Source organism: Oncorhynchus tshawytscha, linkage group LG07 (genome assembly GCF_018296145.1).
Source record: "Oncorhynchus tshawytscha isolate Ot180627B linkage group LG07, Otsh_v2.0, whole genome shotgun sequence".
NCBI lineage: Eukaryota > Metazoa > Chordata > Actinopteri > Salmoniformes > Salmonidae > Oncorhynchus > Oncorhynchus tshawytscha.
This window is the reverse complement of record NC_056435.1, coordinates 25,405,916-25,419,079: the sequence shown is the minus strand read 5'-3', so window position 1 is coordinate 25,419,079 and position 13,164 is coordinate 25,405,916. Positions and strand designations below refer to the sequence as shown.

Sequence of the window (13,164 nt, the reverse complement as noted above, 5' to 3'; positions counted from 1 at the left end):
TCCTCAGGTTTTCGCCTGCAATATCAGTTCCGTTATACTCACAGACAATATATTTACAGTTTTTGGAAACTTTAGAGTGTTTTCTATCCTAGTCTGCCAATTATATGCATATTCTAGCTTCTGGGCCTGAGAAATAGGCAGTTTACTTTGGGCACGTTTTTCATCCAAACATCAAAATACTGCCCCCTAGCCTCAAGAGGATTAAACACCATGTAAGCATATCATTTTCTAATGTATGCATGCATGCAATTTTGAACTATTAGTTAAGAAAAACATATCTTGAAATGTACTTAATTTCGATATTCAATAGACATCTTGATCAGTGTTTTTCATCACTAGGTAATGGATGTTTAATTTGGGAATTGGACACTGTGCCTCCCCTACCATCAACATTCACACACATGTATGTACTTATGCCCTCCCTTGCATCCTCTAATGACTTTGCATCATCTTAACATCCTTAAATTAAATTCTTTACTGGACACATGACATACCATTAGCTTGTTTAACAGCTTAGGATAATTTTACAATTGGCTTATGATCAAGTAGGGATGTGCAGAGTCACCTAACAGTACATGTACTGTACGTGACTATATGTACACATGGCATGGGCAGATGTTATCAATAATGATGTCAATATGTAATGCATTATCATACCCAGATGTTGCCTTTTAGCCCCTCGCCCTGTGACCAGGGAATGGACTTACTTGATCTCTCTGAGTCCTCCTCTCTTTCCTTCAAGCCACAGTCCTTCTAATACATGTGTGGTTCTTCTTTTTGAGAGGCAATACACCCTTTGCTGGCCTGCCCCTACCCTTCCACCGTGACTGCTGGGGATAGGCTTACTGACATACACAGTACTTATTTGGCACAAGTGCTGCAGGTCTTGAAAAGGAGGTACCAAAGTCAACCAAGAGTTGATGGATAGCTAACTCATCCCTCAAAACGAAGGTACCTGCTTGCCATTGGACCGGGCTCATTCTTACAGAGTACACTTTTAAAAAGAAGTTATAGATGTGACAAACATGAGATTAATTTTCTCAGCAGCAAACATTGAACACTGTCCGGGCATCTCTACATCCTGCATTTTAAAGGTAAGATTCCACTTCTGTTGATGGACCTAGACTGGTTAGTATGCTACTTAAGATAACTTTGGATGTTAAACTGCATGCCAAGGAAAGAGTAAGCATGTAATGGTGACCAATTATCATTAATCTGATTTCACTTGTTTGAGGATGTAGTATCACTCTATTGGAGTTTGTTACTATATGACAAATGAAAAGCTACTTGAAAGACTCTCTTCTTTGAGCAGGATATTTAAATATACAATTTACTAAGTACCTTTGAAGTTAATGAACCACAGCCACACATTTGCAGTTCTCATATGAATGTTTATGCCAGTAAACCATGCAAAGGATTAAACTGTGATCTCTCACTCTGCTTGTTTATACAGTTTTTTTTCTAGTTCAAATGTACTCAAAAGCCACTGTAAACAAGAACAGCCTTGCACATGCATAATTTAAATTACCAATCATCACGCTTTCCAATACCAGTATTGCACTTTGATGTGAAAAAAACTACAAACACAACACTTTTCTTGACATGCTTTCAGGCTGCTTTTGATTATTGAAGACCATGGTGTTACATTCCTTAATTGTCTCTCCTTAATCCATAGAGTGATGCATTTTGTTTTACTGAGTTTCCGAACATATGCAGCACCCAGAATGTAGAATATTATCAAATTAAATGTGATACAGGGAACACTTAACTTGAAAAAATACGAATACGTAATTTCTGCACAAAACTACAAAACTGAACAGAAAACAACAGGATTTGTGTTGAGCTATGGTTGTCATCTTTTTCATGCTGATCTACTCTGAAAAACAAGAACACAGTAAGGGACTGTTAATAATTCACATTGTGTTAAATGTATTGGTTTCCATTTCAAATGCATTATTGGCTATTAAAACACTAGAAGAAATGAGTTGTCTCTCAGATTAGCATTTCAATGTAGTAGAGGAAAACAGTTTTCTTTTTACATACCATTGACATTTCGCTTAGTGGAGCACTCTGCCCTGCCAAGGAGGCTCTCTGCAATGATGTTTTACACTCCAGAGTCCTTGGCTCCAACCCTCAGTATGAGCATGGAGCAAACACCATAGGTGTTGGAGATGAGGTCGTTGGTGTTGGTGTTGAGGCTGATATTATTGCGGAACCATGTGACATGGGGTGCTGGATCCCCTCTCACGGCACAGCTCATGTAGCACTCATAACCTTGTGGAGTGGTGTGCATTTTCAAAGGGACAAGAAACTTGGGAGGTCTAGGTTGCAGGTCTTAGACTGGCATTTCCAGCACAAACTTCTCTGAAAACACAAACAGAGAGACGACGTGTACTTTATTAAAGATTAGAAATTTCACACATCTGAATTTGGCACACAGGCTGGACAGAAATTATAGCAGTAGAAAATGCTCACCGTTTGCTGGTCCCAAAAAAAGTATATTTGATAAAGCTTTAACATGATACAGTAATGGTATAATGTTAAAAGTGATATAAAACATAACTTTTGTGAGCAGCAAACTGTAGAGAGAATAAAATAGACGGCGAGCGTCAAACGTCTGATTTTATGACCCTATGTCCGGATGACGCGTACATGCCCAAATATGGGCATCCGGCCAGGACATCCTTGCGGGAAGGTGTCACGTGGTTATGGCCATATAAGTGCATTCCCTCCCCACGTGTTAGAGGGTGTGTTATTTTATATCTATATTGTATCTATTCCTTTTTAGTTGTCATGAAGATTGATGTGTAGGGACCTGGTTGAACTGGGGGGTGTTTGAACATTTCAAAGAGGATCACACCACACCACACCACACCTAGTTTATTGCCCTTAGGGCTGTTGTTTTGTGTTGGCGGCAGATGCATTATAAATAAGACCCAGAACAACACATGCGGCCCCAGAACACTAAATAAGATTTAAAAAATAAACATGGATTTTGTGGTCAGCAGTGACCACAAAGCAGTGATGACCCTAACAATGGAAGCAGGACCGCGGCTGAAACATAGAGAAAGGGCCAAGTATAAAGCAACAATATACGATGCGCCAAAAGTATACGATGCGCCAAAAGTGGTTTCTAAGTGTGTATAGAACCCAAATACCGCCCGCAACTGCGCTGAAAGATCAAGTGATGATGTCTAATGGACAGCAATGGGGGTATCAGTTTGATTACCTGGCCTGTAGAGTAAAACTCTATACTGTAGACAAAGGAGAAGAATATACAGACCAGACTTTAGGAGTGGACTACGGGCTTGAAGACTGGCCGTTTTTTTCGCAAGGTTGTGTTTCCCGAACAGAGAGCTATCACAAAGGGGTAGAACGTGTTCACGGGCTACGAGACCCATTGGGAAGGTACCCCTGACTCCTCAGGAAGAGTATTTTACAGGGTGAAAATACAAAGAAAGAATGGACTTCCATGTGGATGCGTGGAGTTCTATATCAGCAACGAGGAAACCCGCAACCAAAACATTCGTGATGGTGGCCTGACTGGGGATTTTAGGTTGCGCATGCTTATACTTTTTAAAAGTTGGGATATAATAGAATTGAAAATGTTAGAGTTGTTGGATGCTCTTTTGTACAGAGCCAACAGCGGCAGAGCATTGTTCGGCTAAGGAAGTGCATAATGTATACGATTCCTGAGGATTATGATTCAAAGGAACCCCAAGAAGGTGTGAGGAGGAGCTGGTGAAAAGACTGTGGTCCTGCAGGTTTATACCTTCGCTGGTCAGAGCACTGGAGTCTATGGGTCTTGTGCCGTCTATTCCCAGAGTTTACGGGGTAACCGAGGCTTTCCTACATGAACTGAAGGAGGCGATCTGCATCCACGAGGAACTCAAAGAAATCCGACACACCCTGGTGGACGACAACAAATACAGGGAAGCTGTGGTGGCTGATGTGATGGCTTTCTGGCTCAATAAACCCCACGAGACCGAGTGACAATACATATTTGTTATTTAGAAAGCAATGGGTAACTATATGCATACGATGTTAGAGAATAAATACATTTTTCATTTTGAGAGAACTTACAAATGTATGCATCAAATTATTGAAAATAAAGTGAACAATGTATTGTTCTACGCAACACACAATACCTGGGCTAATGTGGAGCAAATCATGAATTATGTACGACATACAGGCGAGAGTCTACAATGGACAAAACTGGCATCCAATCTTGTGGATGATTCTGAAGAACTAGAAACAACTTTGTCTAAGATTTTACTTTATTTATTTGAAACACTGTTTAATGGTAACATGTATCATATTTGTTGTTTATATACTTACATAGAGGATGTGTGTGTTTTAAAAATTCAGCGAAACAAGCCTGTAAATTTAAACCAAATATACAAGGTGTTGCATGCTTGGATCCTTGAGAAAATAGTATCCTGCAACGAATCCTGAATTGTCTGTATACGTAATACTTGATGTTTGCAAAAATAAAAATTCTAAATTCTAAATTAAATGTTGTCGTTATTTGAAAGTGGCTCATTAACGTTATTGTACCTCAGAGAGGCAAGAAGGATGGCGGAGCAGATGTTGAAAAACATTTATTATACCCCCTCTAACCCTGGGTCTTATGGGGTAAGGAGCATTTACAGAGAGCTATAGCCGAAGAAACAGGTAGCCGGTTAAGCGCTGCTCAAGTGAATGAGTGGTTAGCAGAGCAGGATGCTTATACTCTACATAAACCTGTACGAAAACAATTTCCAAGGAATACAGTTTTTTCTATTCATCCCTTGTCCCAATTTCAGGCGGATCTATGTAACATGCAGGCTCTTGCAGATAAAAATGATGGAAATCGCTACATGCTAACGGTTATAGATATTTTCTCTAAAATAGCATTTGTAAGGGTCTTAAAAAATAAGAGCGGGGCAGAGGTGGCCCAGGCCTTTGACTCTATCTTGAAGGAAGGAGGAGCTCCCAAGAAAGTGCAGACTGATGGCGGAAAATACTTTTTTAATAATACTTTTCAGAAACTCATGAAGAAGCACAACATAGTACATTTTGCTACAGGCTCGGATTTGAAAGCTTCAGTTGTTGAACACTTTAACAGAACTCTGAAGGAGCGGGTGTAGCGATATTTTACAGCTCACAACACGCATAGATATATCGATATAGTTCAAGATTTAGTAAATGGGTACAACAACAGCTACCATAAGAGTATACGGATGAAGCCCTCCAAGGTCTCTTCTGAAAACTCTTTTCAAGGCTTTAAAAATCTGTATAATTTATTCCCCCTTCGCCATAAGAAAAAAATAGATTTTAAATTCATAGTGGGGGACTTGGTACGTATATCCAAGTTGAGGGGTGTTTTCGACAAAAAATATGAGCAAGGTTACAGCGATGAGGTGTTCACCGTTACCGAATGTCTACCGCGCATACCCCCTGTCTACAAGTTAAAAGATTATGAAGGGGAGCTTATAGAGGGATCTTTTTATGAGAAGGAATTACAGAAGGTACAGTTGGGTAAAGATAAAGTCTTTCATGTGGGGGAGATTCTAGATCAAAAGAGAGAGAAGGGTAAAAAATGGGTGCTGGTTCGCTGCAAAAACTGGGCCCCAAAAGTTCAACAGTTGGGTATTAGAGCACGATGTGTTGGAGGCAACGGGGGTTAACTTAAACCCTCATGCATGATAAATACAACCTCATTCGCGTGTACACAGGAGTGCATCATGGAATACAGCGGCTTCTACCTGACTCTCCCCAGTAATGCGTCTGCACATATGTATCGTAATAATCAGAGTTCGAATTATACAACCAATTTTCCAAAGCCTATAGAGTTATCAGAGGCCTGGGAAGTAGGTCTCAGAGAGATTACATACCCCCATAGTTGGTATAATATCAAGGATAAGGACCGTGATTTTTATTGCAAAAGGGTATCGGAACCTGCGAAACTTATTAAGCTCAAAAAAGGGTTCTATAGAACCGTCGACAGGATCGTCTCAGAGTTGAATGAACTCCTAACCCTGAAGAATGTGGAAATACTCTTGATCTACAACCCTATACATAAATGTGTACAAATCTCAGGGGATGCTGATGGGGGTATAAAGACCAGCGGTAATTTAGCCTACATGTTGGGGATGGGTCCCAATAAATGGACGTATGTGAAAGATAAATTATTCCCATTCCCTGCGGATATACATGCATGATTTTACAAAATATTTGTGTATACCGACATCATATCCTATCAAAGGGTAGGAGACAGTTGTGTGCCCCTCCTGAGAACAGTTCACATAGATGGAAAGGATGGCAATATGGTCACTGTTAACTACGACAAGCCACACTACGTACCTGTAGGCAAGAAATATATTGAAAACCATTCTGGTTGAGCTTAAAACGGATCAAATGATTGTAAAACTCCACTTTAGACCCACCAAAACCTCTCTACATACATATATATTATTATTATTATATATTTTTAATAAACATAATACAAATAAATTAAAAGGGTTATGGACCACAACCAACATCTCGACCCTAACTGCTATGTCTCACACTATGTTGCTCAAGTGGGTAATGGGTTACCCGGCTATTATGGATCCCCAACCATGTACGGTTCGGGGATAGGCTGTATATTTCGTAACCTCTTTAGGATGGTTTTACTGTTTATGAAGAGAGGCCTGGCATGTCAGATTTCAAAAAAGCTTTAAAAAAAAGATATCCAAGCGTTTATGTTAGGACATCTCTCTCAGCAGACAAAACATTACAAACAGCTAGCAGCAAAGTAGATTGGTCACGAAAGTCAGAAAAGCAATACAATGAATCGCTTATCTTCGATGATTAACAGATGTTTGCAATCACGAGACTCCCAGTTACACAATAAATGTTCCTTTTGTTCTATAAAGATTATTTTTATATCCAAAAACCTCCATTTGGTTTGCGCGTTTTGTTCAGAAATCCACAGGCTCGTGCAGGTCATGACGGGCAGACGAAAATTCCAAATAGTATCCGTAAAGTTCGTAGAAACATGTAAAACGTTTTTTATAATCAATCCTCGGGTTGTTTTTACAATAAATAATCGCTAATATTTCACCGGACCGTTTTCAAAAGGAGAGAGAGAGAAAATGTCTGCTCCAAGCTGTTGCACATGCAAAACTCTGCTGGCACCCAGCCATCCACTGACGCGATGTGATTGTTCTCTCTCATTTTTCAGAATAAAAGCATGAAACTATGTCTAAAGACTGTTCACACATGTGGAAGTCATAGGGAAAGGAATCTGGTTGATATCCCTTTAAAAGGAGGGAAGGCATGCAATGGAATAGGGAGATTTGTTTCTCTTAGGCACTTCCTTGTTGGACTTTTCTCAGGTTTTCACCTGCAATATCAGTTCTGTTATACTCACAGACAATATTTTGACATTTTTGGAAAATATAGAGTGTTTTCTATCCTAATCTGACAATTATATGCATATTCTAGATTCTGGGCCTGTTTCATTTGGGTATGTTTTTCATCCTAACATCAAAATACTGCCCCCTACACTCAGCAGGTTAATATAGGGTGCACACTTTTTGTTTTTAATGTATAAATATTCTTATGGATTTTATTAATGGACTTACGTCGACAATAGTGTGATGGGGACTGGCTGCATGCATTTTGCTCCGCGGAATCCCCATCTAACGAAGGCTGTTCTAAATAATTTATTCCCTGAAGCAACTGTGTAAAGGACGGATACCCTACAAACATTAGATCATGTAAACAGATATTTATCCGATATATATATATATATATATTAAATTATAAGAATACGTGAATTTGACATATTACCTAAAAACATCGTTGTCCCTGGTTTAAAAAAACATATAACTCCTGTTTAATATTACAATAATATCTATACAATACCTAACGCCTTCAAATCTAATATATTATTTTCACTAACTCACCGAAAAGAAAGCTCCATTAGGACGGATTCACAGATGTTCTTTTAGCTGTTCTGGGCTGCTGGCCTTGTCTGGACTTGCGCTTTTGCCTTTCGTACAGAGGGGATAGTATCTGTTGTAACTCGCTCCGAGGTAGTGGCTCAAAGGAGAGATATTCTGTAATGATCTTACAGAGCCGGGGTGCCTTTTTTTCGGGCGGCATCCCGTATGCAAAAAATGGCCATAGAGTACCTCTGAATGTTTAGAGACCACAAAACCACAGGTGGTTGTCTCGACATATTCTGTCTGCCGGTATTTCCTTTTGATTTGCTACACCCTCATGGGTAGCAGTTTGGGGGGTGTCCGATATAAATTTATAGACCTGGGTGGGGGGCCGTTTTGTATATGCGCTGATTATAAATAAACATATGTTTTAAACCGTAGGAGGTTGTCTCGACAAGATATATTCTGCCGGGGTTGTTTGACTTTTTAGCCTCCCACGTCCTTGGGGGTGAGATAAATACGCATTTGAAAGGCATGTGTGTTAATCAATCGAAAGTGCCAAGCCCTTTTGAAGAAACGCACACACAATCCTAAACAGCCTCACACAGCTTTTTGGTTTCAAATGCCCCATGCAGAGACAAACACCCCCACCCCCTTTTTGTTTTGAAACACACATATGCACACACGCACACCCCCCCCGTGCACGCACAAAATCCTTTTTCTCCAGGACTTGCATGATGATAGAACTAAAAGACAGAGCCGTCTACAGGTTTATACACCAGTCAGTTTCCAATTCACCATCGTCAAGACCGACTCTCTTGCTCGCAGGATATACCACACACGCTCCGTCAAGGCTCCGTAAGTTTTCACTCCAGGGATAGATCAAATGTCTGGCATGTAAACCCTGGGTATGTCTTAAGGATAGAAGTGGCCAGCGCTGTAATTGTTCACGATTTTGGAAAAGACTGTCCAGCTTATTCATCAGGGTTATGAATACAGGGTAATCAATCCATTTAAAGCTAAACACTGGCATTAAAAGGTTTACATCCTTGCAGGCTTTGGAAAATACACATATGAACTGACAGACTTCGTCGCATTTGTACTATCATATTGTTCACATGCTAAAATTGTCACTTTGGAGTTGGGGCTATACACCATTGAAGAGATCCTTATGGCTTTCAAATTACTGCACCCGCACACAAGCTCTTCCAATGCATAGCCAGGCAGGTTTGAACCACTCAGGGCCTGTACAATTTGACAGAGCGCTAGCCGTATCTTAAGCCATTCTCACATACAGGAGAAAAACTTTCTGGTTTTGCATGATAAAGGGGTTTGAGACCACTGTCTGTGAAAATCTTCACAGTTGAATCCTCAGGTTGGAACATGTAAGCCATATGTCCATCACTCGTATCCAAAACTCCCTTAAAACATTCAGTGGCCTCATAAAACTTCCTCAGTGCCTTTACCATTGGGTTCGTGACAAGAGACGCATAGCACCCCGATAATTGACCTTTGCGACATAATTTTCTGTTTAATGTTCTGGGTTTTATTTTTAAAATCTTGTTTAGTGTTCTGGGGCCGCATGTGTTGTTCTGGGTCTTGTTTATAATGCGTCTGCCGCCAACACAATCCCCCCCCCGGACATTCCTTTTTCATAGACAACAACCCCAAGGGCAATAAAATAGGTGGGGTGTGGGGCCATCCTCTTTGAAATGTTCAAACACATCCCCCCCAGTTCAACCAGGTCCCTACACATCAATCATCATGACAACTTCAAAGGAATAGATGCAATAATAGATATAAAATAACACACCCTCTAATACGTGACAACAGGATGCACTTATATGGCCATAACTACGTGACACCTTCCCGCAAGGATGTCGTGGCCGGATGCCCATATTTGGGCATGTACGCGTCATCCGGACATAGGGTCATAAAATCAGACTTTATTCTCTCTAACTGTGAACTGAGCAGAAAACTGTGAATTTACACCAGTCTCATGCCTTTCATAGCACATGGACACTGCAAGGACTGGCTCAGAATTCACAATGAAGAGTGACACAAACAGATTTTACAAACATCTTTTGCCTGTGATTTCCCATTTTAGTGATTCAGAGGGTGTAGAAGAGCCCATGTCAATTTTAGCACACAGAACTGGTACTCTCTGCCAGGCATGATGTTACAGGCTGTGAACTTGTTGTTAAATATGCGGTCTGCCACTGTGTGTCATGTTCTCTTGCTTGAGTCTCGCTTAGACACCAGGTAATGCAGCCTGTCGTCCCTCTTCTCATCAGGAGATGGTGTCCAGGAGATGGTCACTGTGCCCTGTACGTTCTCATCTACCTCCACAGGACCGCTAGGCTTGGGCTCATCTAGATTGTACCACAAATAATTGTGTGATTAATGATCAGCACTGGATCGCAACTGCTTTAAACTTGGTTGTTTACAGAACCACTGTCAGCCGTTTTATCAGCATCTCACCTGTGACTCTGGTCTCAATGCAGTATGTCTCTTGGCCAACGATATTATTGATGAGAATGGTGTCGATTCCTGTATCTGAGCACTCTGAAGATCGAAAGTTGGGATCCCCCTTCAGCATTGTTGATGGTAACCCGTTTGGACACAGGTACAGTGGTTCCTCCTTTAAAAGTTGTGAGCTTGCACCGTGGGACTTAAGAGGTACCCAGCGTCACGGCTTCATTGCTCCAGACAACCACAAGTGGGAGTTAGAGCACTCTTTAAGCATTTGGGTGTCAAGGTTTTTATATGACCAATCATATTGAGTGGTTCCAATGACGAATTAGCTAGCTAACTATTTATTTGCTTATTGTGTAGTGGAGGATAAAAATAACTGTATCCCTATAGATGTGTAGCTAGCTACAGTATGTAGCCGATCTGTGTATGGACCCTTAAACATTAGGTTCTGAACTAATATTCATACCAATCTATGAACCTCAGCTATCATATTTGTTGTAACAACTGTAAGTCTGAATGGCATTAACGAAGCCTATGGATAGAGTAGAGTATAATAACTTTATAGTGCCAAGGATGCAAGTCCTATATTCATGTACTGTAGTTATTACCACGCATGAGATTCCCACATTGTAGACTGTACATTGAATATATTCACTGGTCATGTATTCTTCCTTGGCAAATAAAGGTGTGGTTCAGGTATGAATCTCTGAGACATTCATTTTCAGTCATTTCAAACTCCATTGATTGAATGAGGCTGTGTATGCATGTATGTATTACAATTATACACTTCAACAGTGTTTACCACTCCTGCTCTTGGGACATCAATGATTACACATAGTAACTATGCAATAGAAAAAAAACATGTTTAAGTAAAGGCTGATTTGTATTTTATATATACAGAAAACAAAACTATGCATATCTAACTCCCTACATCTGCATTAATCTGAGGACACAGTTTAGTTTTTCAATGAGATACTTAATTTCAACCAGTGGAGAATGTGAAACGCTTTATTGAAAGAAGCTCATTATCCAGGTGTTATAAATACATAATACATACATTATAATTATGATAATTATATTATTATATTATAAATACAATCTGTACTTCAATGCACATTTGGTTTACATTATAAATCGAGGAAGAAAGACGAGGTGGGGAGAGAGGTGTAGAACACAAAAAGGGAAAGCAGTAAGAACAGCGGAAGAAAGCATATGATTAATGAATAACAGTGCTACCCTAATATTCTCTCAGTTTATCACAATTGCGGTGTCTCCTAACCAGCCTTGGGCCCCCAGTTGGCCCGAAGGTTATCTTAAGAGCGGGTGAGGTGGCGATGACGGGACTGGCTTCCTCTCTCACATCAAAACATACCTGCAGATGAGACGCAGATGGGTAGAGAGAGAGAGCATGATTAAACCTTGTTTTTTTTATTCTAACACATTGTCATCATAATCATCAGGAGGTGAAATGCAAAACTGACCTTGGATTATTAACTCTGGGACTACTACATCTCTGTCTGTATTTCAATGTAAAGCATCTCTTTAATAATACTTTCTGTTGACCCGACCAAGTGACATCTCACCTATGATCATGCTGTGCCCTCTGTGTCAGCCAGTTCAGATGCGGGAGGGGTTCACCAAAACAGCTGATATAACCTAGAGGATTTAGGGAGACGGGGGAGAGGGATGAAGTGAAGAAGAGAGACTGTTGTGTGTGTGTGTGTGTGGTCTCACTGTGTCTACAAAGTAATTTATGTTGAAAAACAGACACGAGGACAAACAATAGAAGATCATGTCAATAGAAGATACTGTATGTGACGCAGACACCTATCGGAGTGTACCTGAAACATTAAAATATAGAGGGCTATGTGTCTCACCACTTGGTTATTGCAAGGCTATGACTTGGCAGCAACAGAGAGCAACAGATGGTCCAGTGAAAATGGCTGTGTTTATGTGGTGTAAATCTGAAAATTAGCAGCTGACATCTTAAGTTCTTTTTTATTAATCCATGTGAGACAGGTTCTATGTACAACAAGACAGACAGAGATGAAGAGAGAGAAATAACACATAACAGTTTAATTACCTCTGGTTATGGACACCTTTGCCAGCAAGGCTGGGGAATATGAGGCAAGGCGGCGATATGAGGCAAGTCAGCGAAGCATGTATGAGAGGCAGCCCCCCAAAAACATTTTTTTGGGGGGACACACGGGGAGATTGGCGGAGTCAGGCTATAGACCTGAGCCAACTCCTCGTGATTACCGGAAACAGCGTGGTACTGGTCAGGCACCGTGTTATACGGTGAAGCGCAGTGTCTCAAGTGCGCGCTCATAGCCCGGTGCGCTATATGCCAGCCCTCCGCAAGTGCCATGTGAGAGTGGGCATCCAGCCAGGGCAGATTGTGGCAGCTCAGCGCGCTTGGTCTCCGGTGCGCTGTTTCGGCCAAGGGTATCCTGCGCCGGCTCTGCGCACTGTGTCACCAGTGCGCTGGGATTGTTCAGTGCGTCCTATGCCTGCGCTCTGCCCGTGCCGGGCTAAAGTGAGTATTCAGCCAAGTGGAGAGGTGCAATTGTCAAGCACTAGATCTCCAGTGCTCCCCCACAGCCCGGTTCATCCTGTGCCTCTAAGGACCAGGCTTCGTGTAGGTCTCCCCAGCCTTGTAGCAGCCCCATGCACCAGGCTGTCTCTGAGTCTCCTCCCACCAGTGACGGTGTCCAGTCCGGAGCCTCCAGAGTCGCCCTCCAGTCCGGAGCCTCCAGCGACGCCCTCCAGTCCGGCG

The 13,164-nt window shown here is 41.3% G+C and overlaps 1 pseudogene; it reads right to left on the bottom strand.

The window, feature by feature from the left end:
- Positions 1 to 1,871: 1,871 nt before the first annotated feature.
- LOC112255231 lies at positions 1,872 to 10,512 on the bottom strand (annotated as a pseudogene).
- Positions 10,513 to 13,164: the final 2,652 nt, after the last annotated feature.